The 14,138-nt window shown below is 40.6% G+C and overlaps 1 protein-coding gene across 4 annotated transcripts in view; it reads right to left on the bottom strand.

Annotated features, from left to right (window-relative positions):
• FNDC3B (fibronectin type III domain containing 3B) overlaps positions 1–14,138 on the bottom strand; it is a 377,218-nt gene that overhangs the window by 344,113 nt on the left and 18,967 nt on the right. Inside the window, exon 1 of one of the 4 annotated variants that reach the window (XM_056110629.1) lies at positions 3,592–3,669. The exons of the other annotated variants lie outside the window; for them this stretch is intronic. The gene's annotated coding sequence lies outside the window, so the exon portion shown is untranslated. Of the gene's footprint in view, positions 1–3,591; positions 3,670–14,138 lie in introns of those variants that run through there. 4 annotated transcript variants of the gene reach the window in all.

Below are 14,138 nucleotides of genomic sequence, written 5' to 3'. Positions count from 1 at the left end.
TGGCTCCCCACCCCACACCAGACTGATTTTACTGGGGCATCTAGGAGGGAGGCAGGTGTGTCCATCTGCCTGCCCCAAATGAACCCCAGCAGCCACAAATCTCCTGAACCAAATCACTGCCATGCTCACAGCCAATCTTCACAGACTAGTCCAGAGCCCCGCATGCATGAGAATGAATCTGTTGAAAAAACCAGGTGACTGAAAACTCCAGGCTTCACGGAATCAGGGATGGGCGACCTCTCCCCACCTCCCCATCCTTCTGGTTCCCTGGTAGTCACACCAAGAACTGTCTCTGGATTCCATTTAAGCACATTAACTGCCATGAATCAGAGACTCACAAATGAATCTCAGAAGAGAGCTGCACAGTACAGAAATCCTCCAGACCCCAAAAACTTTAAAAATTCTAGAATTCCAGGAGCACGTGGCTGCTTTTGCGAACTCATGACACCTCATATTATGCATAACAAGCAAAAAAAAATAAATTATTTAGCATCTGCCTATGGGGCAGGCTTGGGTGGTGGTGGGAAAATTCAAAATGGTGATGGGAAGGTGTAATGGTGGCAGGACTGGTGTTGAAATGTTGCACATAAACAATTATTGTGAACAACTTTAGGTCACGGTCCTCCCATTGTTCATCGATTTGCTCGAGCGGGCCCAGTAACGTCTCCATCGTGAGACTTGTTGTTACTGTGTTTGGCATATCGAATACATCATGGGGAGCTTGCCAGGCTTTGCTGTGCAGGCGAGATACTCTCGGTAGCTTGCTGGGCTCCCCAAGATGGGCGGAGAAATTGAAATCGGGTTGGTCATGTTGGCTGCATGCAAGGCAAACGCCCTACCCACTGTGCTATCACTCCAGCCCATATACATACGCATACATATACATATATACACATATAGGATATATATGTATTAAAGATAATATACAGGAATATAGAACTGCATTGCAAATAAAGTGTAGTGTATAATGCTCATAACTCCAATGCAGAACTAGGATGAAAATAAGAGTCAATTCCAAATGAAACTGTAAGCCAGACTCCACAGTATGAAACACAAGCTACCTGGTCAGGTCATGGAGGTACACCCAGGAAGACTCCCAGGGACTGTGGAATAACATGTGAAGGGGGAAGGAGCAGGTCTGAAAAGTTCAGAAACTGAGACATGCTATCAGATGAAAGGCACATAACAATGACCTCTAAATTACTGATTATTTGAGGATTCCAGTCTTTGTCCATGACAGCCATACCTCAATATTTTCTGAGAGGTAGTACCAGAAATCCCTTTCTCCCCCCTCCAGATAATAAAACCCAAGAATGCTCAAAATATATATAAAGGGGCAAAGTGCTTGCATATACTGTACACGGATCACCTCAAGATTACTTATAAAACCTAACACAATGTAAATGCTATGTAAAAAGCTGGCACGCTCTGTTGTCCTGGGAATATGATAGAAGTTTGTACATATAAGCAATGGCCAGTATATATGCAACTATCCCAGGCCTGACGACAGGTATGATATTTTATTGGCTGATACACAGAGGTAGAACACTGGAACAGGGAGGTCATGTTAGCCCCTATTATCTGCTTGTTCCAGTCATGTAAAACCAGCAAACATTTTACAAAAGATTTTGCTTGTCAAAGTTAAATGAATAATTAAATGCCAGGGAACTCTTTTTATATTTCATTAAGATATACCACACTGGGCTGGAGCGATAGCACAGCAGGCAGGGTGTTTGCCTTGCATGTGGCCAACCCAGGTTAGATTCCCAGCATCCCTGAGCACCACCAGAAGAAATTCCTGGGTGCAAAGCCAGGAGTAACCCCTGAGCATCACCATGTATGACCCAAAAAGCCCCCCCAGAAAAAGATATACCACACTGTCTATTTCAAATAAAAGAGCTATCACCAGCAAGGCCACTTCTGAGGCTTATATGGCATTACCCCCTCGTTGAGTGACCCAGTTCAACAGGTAATTACCAGATCAAGAAAGTTTACAGTCATATAACACTGTATAGATATATACAGTGTTCAGATATAACGACCTGAAGAGTGGCAAACACTCCCTCTGCAGAAAGGAACTTTGAACAATTATTCCACCATTAATTTCAGAGGTAGCTGCTTCAAATGGAATGGGTAGGGGAAACTCCCAATAATGTACGTAATAACTCATGAAGGTAAGCAGAGGAGGAAATTTCTGGTTTTCCAGTCTATGAAAGAACAGTACTAACTACTGGGCCACAAGTACCTTGAGAAGGCAGAAAATATCTATAGGCTATTAATAGGCCTGTTAAATGATCTTCTCAAGGATGATGACAATTCACTACAGGTGCAAAGACTCCACCAGAAACTACGAGAGACTCTTGTTTCATATAGGAAACTCTTGGCATAATTATAGCTTCATGACTTAGTGTGGTTGTTTGGTTTTGTTTTTTGGTTTGTTTTAAACATACAAATGCACTTGGAAACTGTACTTTTATCCTATGGCTTTAAAACATGATAATATTACTTTATTCACCATTGTAATAATCAAAAAAAAAAAAAAGAGTTCCACTCCTGTGCCTCTGTGAATAAGGAAGAGCCTCAGAAGACTGCTTTATATTAAGCCAGACCAACCCACCTCTTCTCCACTTTGATCCTTTTCATTAAAAAGGTAACAAGACTTCAAAAAGGACAGCAACCAGAACAGGTTGTTCCTGCAAAAAACACATGAACTAATTACTGTGCCATAGAATATAAAGAAAAAAGTCTTGACATTGTCAGAACAATGGCTAAACAGGAGAGATGTAGAAATTCTCAACGAGCGGAAGAATGACAGACTAGAAAAGGATTCAAACAGCAGCTTTCGGAAGACAAGTAAGGGGAAGAAAATGATGACCGAGGCTTAGGTCTGCAGAGGAAAGAGCACCAATGCGGCAACTGCCTCACTCCAAGAAGCATTCAGAAACTATGATCTGAAAGAAAGGCAAATTGGCCCAAGTCCGAGGAGCCCTAGTTACGGAGCACTGCATGTCTGCAAAAGTGAACAGAAAGACTCAGGCTTTTCAAGAAAAGTCCTTTAAACACCTTCCCTGTGGCAAACAACTGAGCAACCAAAGGTGCAATCGTCAAAAATTACCAACACTTTTTAATTGTTTTAATTTAATATGCCAATATCTGAAATAAATAGAAATTCCCTTTAATATATATTTTAGGGACGGACGTGATCAACTGAGTGTCACTTCTCCATGTGCAACATTTTCTTCGAAGACAAAAGTTGGTTAATGTTTGTCAAACCCACCAAGTTACTCAATAATCAGAAGAATAACTGAAAGTCTTGTGGGAACAGCAGCCGGTATGCTTAGGACTTACTCTGAGCCTTGTGACCAAGCTTTATTATAAGAATTGAGTTTTACACAGGGAAAAATTAAGTTATATATCATAAGGCTGTAGTCACCATCTCTATACTGAAGGGGCAAAAAAAAGTTGTCAACATGTTCTCCAAAGTTGAATGTGAGCAGGTAGCAAAAGAATTACCTGGCTATTACCAGCAGCAGATTATTCTCTCTCCGAATCTAGTCACGTCTGCTGGAAAATAGGAATCACATCACTCACCTTCCAGAATGGACCTGGTCTTGTGCAGAACTCACACTCTTGTGCCTAGAAGTGCATATCCTGGTAAACATCACAGACTTCATCCTGCCCATCTCGCCAGGTCTCCTGTCCCCGCTAACAGGACACCTGTGCACCTCACCCTTACCCACTGACCACAAAATCATGAGGAAATTTAAAAAGGGATGAAGCAATACCTCGCTCCCACCAGAGATGGACCAATTCATTAAGAAAGCCACTAAACAACAGTTGTGGGATAACAGTCAGTTTATCAGATGAGTCCATGCAACCCACCTGACACGTCTGACTCTCATTTCCCAATCAGTCAGAGGAGCAGGCGTGGCGTCTCTCTTTTTTCCAGTTCCTCGGGCGTTCATTTTAAATATTTCTTCCAGGGGTTCTGAGACTAACAAAACAACTGTATGGACTACACAATCGGTTTCTCTCACTACAAAACGCTGTTCTATATAGTAGATTCCGTACCTCTGAAGCGTTTTCTTCTGCTGACTCTATAGTGGGGGTCAGGGAAATTTTGCAAAGGGACGAGAAATGGGAAGCCAATGTTCTAATATAAACAAGACAAGTCTCGTTCTATCACTGCAATTTACTCTTTGACTTCAGTACAAAAATCTTTCCTGACCATCTGGAGCGAGTCCAGGCATGAGGCCAAAACTTTGTAATTCCTTTTCAAAATAAATGACAGATCAGTAACTGCCACGTCCCTAATGCGCAGGCAAAAGGGAGCATCTCATATCCTATTCGTACCCCCTGCAGCTTTACATGTGTCATGAACACAAGGAGTTTCCAAATAAATACCCCCATTTATCAATATTCCAAACTGAATGGTAATCGTGTCATTGTTGGGCAAGTCAGCATATAGAGGGAAAGCGGACTGTTATGATCCTATGACCCCTTCTCAGAGTAAGCAGGACTTTCTGCAAGTTCTGATTAAAAGAACCACTCCTCTTAATCAAGCCTATCTGTTCAGTTCTCCAGAGTACTGAGACTCTCCCAGAAATCTTGAGTCACCCAGTAGTGTCTGGGATTCCTATTAGGTTGTAGTAAACACAGGGTACCCAGAGCAGTGGGTGAACTCAACATCAACTATAATGTCATTATAACTCAACATCAACTATAATTCTAATGTACCATATGCCAAGCACATACTGTAATGGTTAGTGGAAAATGAAGTTGTCAGCAATCTCAAAAATATAAATCTTGGGAAGCTGGAGAGATAGTACAGCAAAGAGGGTGCTTGCCTTGTGCGCAGACAACCCAGGTTCAATCCCCAGAATTGAATATGGTCTCCTGAGACGTATAAGGACCTGAATACAGAGCTTAAAGCCCTGAGCACTGCCAGGTGTGGCCAAAAAAAATCACACATATGTAAGTTTGATCCCAAGTACAAAGAGGGAAGGAAAAAGAAAATATGAAAAGTTCAAAGCCAGTAGCCCATAACATGCCAATGATAGTAAGAATATTTTCAAAGTGCAGAAGTTTGAATTTTATCATCTTTGACTGGAAGATATTGAATAGAAAGATGTCAAACAGCAAGAGCTATGGACTTCCTACAAACGTTTTTCTCCAAATACCAAAGAGGGGGAAATTTTCTCTGAAGTCACACTTCCCTTTGGGAAACTATCTTATCCCTTTAATAAAATTTTATTTATTTATTTATTTATTTATTTATCTATTTGGTTTGGGGACCATATCTGGTAATACTTAGGGGGTTACTTCTGGCTTTGCACTCAGGAATTTCTCTTGGTGGTACTCAGGGGACCATACAGGATGCCAGGGATTGAACCCAGGTCTGCCACATGCAACACAAGTGTCCTACCCACAGTACTATCTCTCCAGCCCCTTAAATAAAATATTTTGAAACTGCATTGTCTAAAATTCCATCTGAAGCTAACAATGTCTCCAAAGGTAAATTGCAATGAATTTATGAGTTAGTAAACAGTTAACCACTGATTAGAAAACAAAACAAAAACCAATGCATCAGACAGGCTGGTTATTTTGATTTTGTTGGTTTGAGGGCCACACCCAGCAGTGCTCACGATTTAGCTCAGGTATCACACCTGGCGGTGCTATGGGGACCATCTGGGATGCCAAGGATCGAACCCAGGTTGGCCAAATACAAGGCAAGCACCCTACCAGCTATACTTTCTCTCCAGCTTCTGTATCTCAGTTTTTGATGAGCAAAAACTTCCCTGAGGACAAATTCAGATTCAAAAGAAGAAAACTGGAGAAGTTATGAGAGATCTTTCTCCTTTTGATTCCAACGTGCTCACCTCTTAGAATAGCCTCTTTTGTTCATTTGCTTTCAAGGCAGTAAATAAGCACTCTAAAATTAATTTGAGTGCCCTCAGCCGTATCCATGTGGCGCCCTTCAGTCCTACCCTGAAAAGAAGGGTGAGACGGGCAGTCTTAACAGGGACCCTCATAAGAATTCAGACCTCGGAAGGATGATAGCAGAAACCATAGGGTATGTGCCTCAGTGAAGAAATGCATGGGGAGGATTCTCTGCGCACAGTCTCTGGAATACCGGGGAGAAAGAAGGGGATAGTGCTGACAGAATTACCTATACTGAAGGACTGAACAGGCTAGCACAAATTCCAGCGAATGTCTCTCCATCAAAGGAATCTCCTGGGCGGAATGAAGCAAGGCGGGAGGGTGACGACAAGATTCTGAGCAGGAGGGAAACATAGAAGGGAAAGCAGGGCTTTCCAAGACATTCTGAGGTGATCTGGAAAATGGCAAAGATTGCTAAAAATGTTGCTTTTTTTTTTTAAAGATCTCTGCACTAGGAAGATGGTTCAATGGGCTGAAATACATGTTCAGCAATCAGGAACCCTAGGCTTAATCCCTAGCACTACACAACGATGCCCCCTCCCCACAGAAACCATCCCTTGTGGCTTGAAAATAAACTCTAGCATGCCATGTAAATGAAGAAAATTGAATAAAACAGACAAAACTCAGGATTTACTGCAAAAGTATTTAACCAAAAAAGACAATATTGTATGTGAAATAAGGAGAGTAAGATAGAGGCAAACAAGGGGTGTCAATCAATCATTCAAAAGAGAGATGTTGATGCTTCATGTAATTTTAATTTGAGGCTAGAGTTCATAAGGTAATTTCACTTCTATCAGATAAACCACTGACAACTAATGCTAAAAAGAGAGAAACTATTTTCTTTTGATGCCTAAATTACCTTTTTTTAATTCTTAATTTTATTCCTTTTCCTCTCCTTTTGACCTTTATTATTCACATACTAAAAAATATTTTCTCTTGAACATCAGGAAATTATATAAACCAAAGTGAGAGATAGAAGGACGGATGAATGGACTAAGGTTAAGCAGAAAAGTATTTGTAAATACTACATATAGAGTCAGTTTCACCCATTTGCAAAACGACAATCATAGATTTTTTTTAAATGTCAGCGTTAAAAAAAGGGAAATCTCTTAGGAAGAAAAAACAGCGTATTATTGGGATATTAGAGACAGGCAGCAAGTACGTGGAATGGGTTGGGGTACGGGGGTAGCAAGTGTAACTGAGCCTTTGGTAATGCCATCTGTGTATCAGCTTCAAGATATCTTATGCATGAGTAAGAAACTGTTAAGAAGGAAGTAAAACTGACCAGACTTAACCTCAGTTCCAGCAAGATCATCTCACGCAACAGTTTTTCTCAAGCCTTCTTAACCATTCTAATGAGTAAAATAAATTATCTTTTTGGTACATGTCCTCCAACAATCTGGTTCATGTCTCAAGCAAAAGTGCATGGAAACACAAAGGTTAATTCCAGGAAAAAAGATCAGAGATCTCTGGTTCCTTACTCTTAGTTAAGATTGTGCAACATGTACAAATATAACCGTTTCCTGCCCAACAAACAAAGCAACTAATGGACTGGGCATAGTTTCTGAGATGACTTAAGGGGAGAAATCAACTTGGCTAAGTTTAACTGCAGTTCATTTTAAAGAAATAAGAGATGGGAAAATATAGATAATCACTAATTTGATTGAATATCATTCTTGAAACAACCTCCCTCCTACAAAGAGACCATAAATGACGTACTGGGAAAGGAATTTACTTCAAAATAACCCTAAAACTATATCTACCACCCAAACTTTCAATTCATCATTCAAAAGTAACATGTAGATGCAGTCCATTTTGGAAAGAAAAACAACTGATAAAGCATTAAGTCTAAAAGCATCTAGCACTCAATTTGGACAGAAGGGAAAAATGAAAGAGAAAAAGGCAGAAAAGAGCAAGAGGAAGTAGATCAACCGTGGCTCCCAATGACTTCCCAGGGCTGATTACAGAACCTCACAAGGTTCAGAAACAGAACCTCATTTCCCATCAGAAAAATCAACTGTGTTTTCCCTCAGCTACTTTGAGTGGAATTCTGTTATTTGCAAAAAAATCTTGACTCTTATCAGACACTAAAAATTTTTCAATCTTCACATATTTTCAGGCATATATAATATGTTTCCAATTACTTTAAAATTAGATCACAGCTTTTTTTGGTTTGGCTTTTATTTTGTTTGGGTGGTTTTAGGCCACACCTGGCGATGCTACTATCAGAGACTGCTACTGGCTCTGGGCACAGAGATCACTTATGGCAGTCCTTGGGGGACCACACGTGGTGCCAGGAATCGAATGGAGTCAGCCATGTGCAACACAGGAGCCTTAAACCCTGTACTATCTCTCCAACCCCAAAACCTTAAATTATGTAGAAGGACCACACTCATTTGTGGAGTATAAAATAACATAAGGTGAGACTGACACCCAAGGACAGTAGATACAAGGGCCAGGAAGATTGCTCCATAGCGAGAAGTCTGCCTCGTGAAGGGAAGGAGGGGGGTTGGGGGTTGGGGAGAAGGCACCTGGAACAGAGAAGGGATCGCTAAGAAAATGATGGTTGGAGGAACTGGTTGGGATGGGAGATGCGTGCTGAAAGTAGAAAAAGGAGCAATCATGAAAATCTCTCAGTATCTGCATTGCAATCTATAATGCCCAAAAGTAGAGAGAGAGTACGGGGAATATTGCCTGACATGGAGACAGGGGGAGGGTGGGAAAGGGGGGGTAGACCAGGGAAATTGGTGGTGGGGAATGTGCACTGGTGGAGGGATGGGTGTTAGTTCATTGTGTGATTGTAACTCAAACATGAAAGCTTGTAACTGTATCTCACGGGGATTCAATACAATAAAAGAAAAAAGAAAAATAAATAAATAACCTTAAATTATAATCAAATATTCTCCTAGATCAAATGTATCGGTCAAAAGTATGTCTTGGTCTTTGATTGTCATGTTTAACAAATATTTGTCATATGACATAAAAGGAGAAAAGAAAAGATACTGTTGCTGTTCTCAAGGAACTTCTAACTTGGTGAGGAAGAAAGACAAAGAAACAGAAGTCTCCACACTCCTCCTTACTACAGCTTTATTGGTAGACACAAACCAGCACTACTTCTCAAATGAAACAGAAAGATCCCCATGACTTCAGCTAGTACTGGTTCAGGCCACCCACTGGGTTCCTCGAATCTTAATTTCTAGAGGGAAGATATAAAGTGTAGTGCAGGCCACTAGGGTTTGCTCATTGGTAATATGAATATCAGACTCATGACCTAATTCAAAGGGCCTTAATAGATGCCTCGTCCCCTGATCACCAACTTTCACTAGAAGACCACTTTCTTTTCTTTTTTAAAAATCTATTTTATTAAATCACCATGAGATAAGCAATTACAAACTTATCCATGATTCGATTTCAGTCATATAATGCTCCAACACCTGTGCCTTCATCAGTGGGGATATCCCACCACCAAACCAATGTTCCCAGTTTCACTTGTTCCACACTACCACATCACACATCATCTGCCTCTTAGAAGGTTTTCTCACTCTCTCTCTATCTCTCTCTCCTTCCATCCCTCCCTCTCCCTCTCCCTTTCCCTTTCTCTCTCCTCCTTTCCTTCCCCCTCCCCCGCATTCTCTCTTTCCTTTTGGGCATTATGGTTTATGGTACAGGAACTGTAAGGTTCTAAGTTTATCATGTATCACCTTTACCTACTTTCAGCACTCAATCACTCAGTTCTTGTCCAGAGTGATACAAGACCAGTTTTAACTGTGAACACATCAATACTGGACCCACTCAAAGCAGAGAATCTGACTTAAGTCTTAAAGAATCCAGTAGCCAGGGAAATAGTATCAAGGGCAGTGCACTTGCCTTGCACACTTGCCTTGCTGGAGTTTAATCTCCAGCAATCCCCGAGCCTTCCAGTAGTGATCCCTGAGATAGAACCAGGAATAAGCCCTGAACACCACCAGATGTGGCCAAAACCCCAAAAATAAATAATCTTAAAACCCACCATCTTCCGTTACTTGTAGACTTATTCTAAGGATGAGAATTCCACATGAGAACATTAGTGAAGTATCAACTAGCTCACTACAAAGATTTATTGTTCATTTTGAGGATCCTCTCTTCATGGTAAAAACACATTCTGCAAAAGTCAGGGATGTAATTAGCACTGGTCAACCGAAGCCACAGCTCTCTTACAGCTAACAGAAACACTAGACTACCTGATGAAATACTTATTTTCTTATAAACACAAATATGCACTCCCTAAAGCTGTAAGCTAGAAATTTTAAGTCAAAAGAGAACCTGAGTTTTCAAAAGAAAGATACTCACTAACCAAATCACTCAGTGGAGCAGCATTAGGAAAAATGTCCTACACCCTCTTTGTCAAAAACATTGCTTCCCCAGGTATATGAAATTGCTCCTGGCAGTCACCAGACCAACCAGATCCAGGAGGAGCAGTAGTAATCTCGGTGCAATTGTAGGGGGCTTTCTATTTGTTCCGTGAAATAAAGTAGATTTCCATGGGATACTAAGTCATTTCTTTTTTAATCTGAAAAGAGGGATGGAGAGGTAGGCCAAATAAATTTGGAAACCCTTAATCTAAAGGATCTCATTCTCACTGGGCGATGGATAAACATCCTTACTGGCAACCACCCGGTCAGCATCCTGGAAAAAATATCATTATGTTAAAGGTTAAGCAAGTTTATATAGGCAATCAGGTGTGATGTTTTCAGTGATTACTTTTCTATGGCAAAACAAGAATTGCATTATGGACCTAGAAAAATAAACAATAACGCCTTATTCATATCTTTACCCTGATTTCCTGCCAAACTTAAATACACCAGATATATTTAAACAAACAGGTTATACGATTTACAACAGATCCCAGCAACTCAGTTAATAATCCAAACAACTGTTTCAAACATAGATTCTCAATCAAGAAAACCATTGTTCAGATCAAACCATTAGACTCCCAAACACTAAGTTACGTTCCAAAGTCCTTTTTCTGTATTCATATTCAAGTTTCTTCCCCATACCATGAGGTGAAATAAAGTAGCAGGATTCCCAAGGAAAACTAGTCAAAGATGAACTAAAAAAACAAAAACAACAACAACAAACACAGGAAGAATGTTTATGAATTCTGGAATCCTTATATTGAAAAGGTTATGAAAAGTTCCATCTCCTTTTGTAAGACAAAAATACATAAATTTGATTTTTAAATGTCACCTGGGGGGGGCAGAGAAATAATACAGCAGGTAGTGCATTTGTCCTGCAGGCAGTGACCCAGGCTTGATCCTTGGCAACCCAAATGGTGCCTCAGTCTACTAGGAATGAGCCCTGAGTACAGAGACAGCAGTAAGCCCTAAGCACCACCAGGTATAGCGCAAAAACCACACACACACACACACACACGCGCACACACACACACGCACGCATGCACGCACGCACGCACACACCCTTTAGATTACCAACCAGTGGAGTGCCATGAAGTGACCAATTGGGTCACTGTAAGTGACCTACAAGCATTGACAGAAAGTAATAGGCACTTCACTATTAGTGGGGTGCAGTAACTCTGTATATCAAAACCATGAATATGAAAACTCTGTAACCAGTGTAACTAACCAAAGTGTTAAAAAAAAAATTTAAGTCCCCTCAATATGTCACATGCTATTATCAAAATGTAATTTACAAGACAGACATACAGTAACGTTATGACACCAGTGACTGCAAAAATTAGGAATCCCAAGATTTTCACTTTTTCCTGAAAAATAGTGACAAATGAGAAAAATGAATGCTATGAAAAATGGTGGTATTAATGACAACTAGAAGCAGATGGTCAGAGGATAAATATCACCACTGAAAGCACACTTCTAAGGGTTTTAAGAATTAAGACACCCTTTGGATTCACTTGCCTATTCCTATTAAGATGTTAGAAACTTTTTTCCACAAAACATTTCGGAAAGAAAAATAAAATCCTGGAGGATATATTCAAGTTTCAGAATGAATAAAATGACCTGATGCTAATACAAGATTATTTGCTCACTTGATATGAATTAGAGAACAATTAAATAAGTTGATATTTTTCACTTCCTCTGGACATGAAGATTGAAGCATCTGCTTCTAGCATTGGATACTCCTATAAATTTAAGCAAGTCCCCCTCAACTTAAAGTTCTTTTCTCACTAACCATGTGTATTTCAAGGGAAAAATCTGACTTCAAAAATCTGTATCATGGGAAGAATGTCTTAGAAGAATAAATTTATACCATTTTGGAATTTATAATAGAACACCCCAACAAATCAAATATCAAAACACCAATAGAGGTCTTAAAATAGCAAACTACAGGAAAGATATTAACTTTTAAAATGCTCATTTTTTTTAAGTTCTTTTTTTTTCTTTTCAAACAAAATACAAAAAAAGTAATCAAGTGGAAACTAAGTGAGCTGCGAGATTAGAAACGGAAATCTAAAAGGCCATAAGATTATGGTGGACAAAGAGAGGACAAATATGGTGGACATATTTTCTCTATAAGATTAACTTACACCATTTTTCCTTGTCACTGAAACCCCAATAATGAAGTATGCAGATTATAATGAATACACTGATTTTCTTCCACATGAATACTGCTCTTCTTTTGGCTCTTTGGGTCATACCCGACGATGTTCAGGGTTACCCCAGCGGTGCTCGGGGGAACATATGGGATGCCAGAATTGAACCAAGGTCTGCTGCATGCAAGGCAAACACCTTACCCACTGTACTATGACTCCAGCCCCTGAATGTTGCCTTTGAAAAGTAAATTAATCTATGAGAGATAGCTGTGAAAAATCCTTCCTTCAAGTAAATTTCCAGCAGCCAGTGGGGTTATGTGAGGAACTGTTATGCTAACATACAATAATATATACAGAAATATGACAGTTCTGGCAATACTCAGAAAATATTTCTACATGCTAACGGGAATAGAAATCCATTTACGATTTCAATGATAAGGAAGGCCAACTGCCCCTATAATGGAAATTAAGAATATTAAGTCTCACTTTATATGACACGGTTTGTATTCCCACCCAAGAACCAACTTCTATGCAGAACTGGATGATATATTTTACCTCCGTGCAAGTTAGAAAATTTAATTTTCTTCATTTCCAGCCAGGGGCCACTCAAACAAATCTAATGGGTGAAGACAGCATTTCCTGCCCACCCCAGGAAAATAATGGGATTGCCATTATTAACATGGCTCGAGGCATGCATGAGGTGGGGCACTGCAGAAGCTGACCTTTAATTTTCAGCTGTGAGCCTGCACTGCCTGCCTGGTTTGGGGTTTGGGTTTGTTGTATTTTTTTTTTAAGGGAGTGGCAGTTTTCTCCAACATGAAGGTTTAACACTGGCTCATTCACTCTCGGGGAGCAAGACAGGCTCCAATCCCTATTATCCTTTCCATTCAACTGTTTATGTCTAGAAAACCCCTGCCAGTAAACAGCCAGCGAAAACTCAAAAGTTGTTTTTCTTCCCCTTACTGTTTTTGAACGAGGCCTCCAAGCTGCCAGACGCTGGTGAGGTGAAGTCCCTGCCAGAGCCAAGCAAACGATCATTCTCGGACACTTCAGCCAAACACTCTTAGCCATCCGAAAGAAGTGAGCACCCAAGCTTTGGGGTTTCTAGAAATAACCCCAAGGTCTCCACCTGCACTTCACTGTTTCCAAGCACTAGGGTCTTCGTGCCATCGGGAGACGCAGTCCACTGTCTCAGGTGGTGGCCCCGGCATGAAAGAAAGGCAAGTCTTAGAGGCCCCGTGGTTTCGCCCACTGATGTCAAGGTCTCATCATCTCTTCAACACAGAATACCCACACAAGAAAGGAAGAGGAATGGGAGGGAGCGACTGTCCTTCATCACAACCTTCCTTTGATCCTAAACTGAGGAAAGGAAGCAGAGAGGTGCCCTCTGTCCCCTTTAAAAGGGACAACCTCTTTCTCTGAACGAGGCAGGGCAGAAGGAAAATCCTGGGAGAAGGAGCACTTGTAAGAATCAAGTACTGCTTGACATTCAGACATGCTTTGCGTTCTCCAAAGCACTTCTTACAGGTATCATTTCATCTTACACCCACGCTGCCTTATTAAGGTAAGCAGCTTACGTAGGACTTGAGAGATGAACCGCAAAACTTTTCCTGCAATAAAAATACTGAAGGGACAGGCTGCAAGGCTAAGA

Source organism: Sorex fumeus, unplaced genomic scaffold (genome assembly GCF_029834395.1).
Source record: "Sorex fumeus unplaced genomic scaffold, SorFum_2.1 ptg000010l, whole genome shotgun sequence".
NCBI classification, from domain to species: Eukaryota; Metazoa; Chordata; class Mammalia; order Eulipotyphla; family Soricidae; genus Sorex; species Sorex fumeus.
This window is presented reverse-complemented; position numbering and strand designations above follow the sequence as displayed.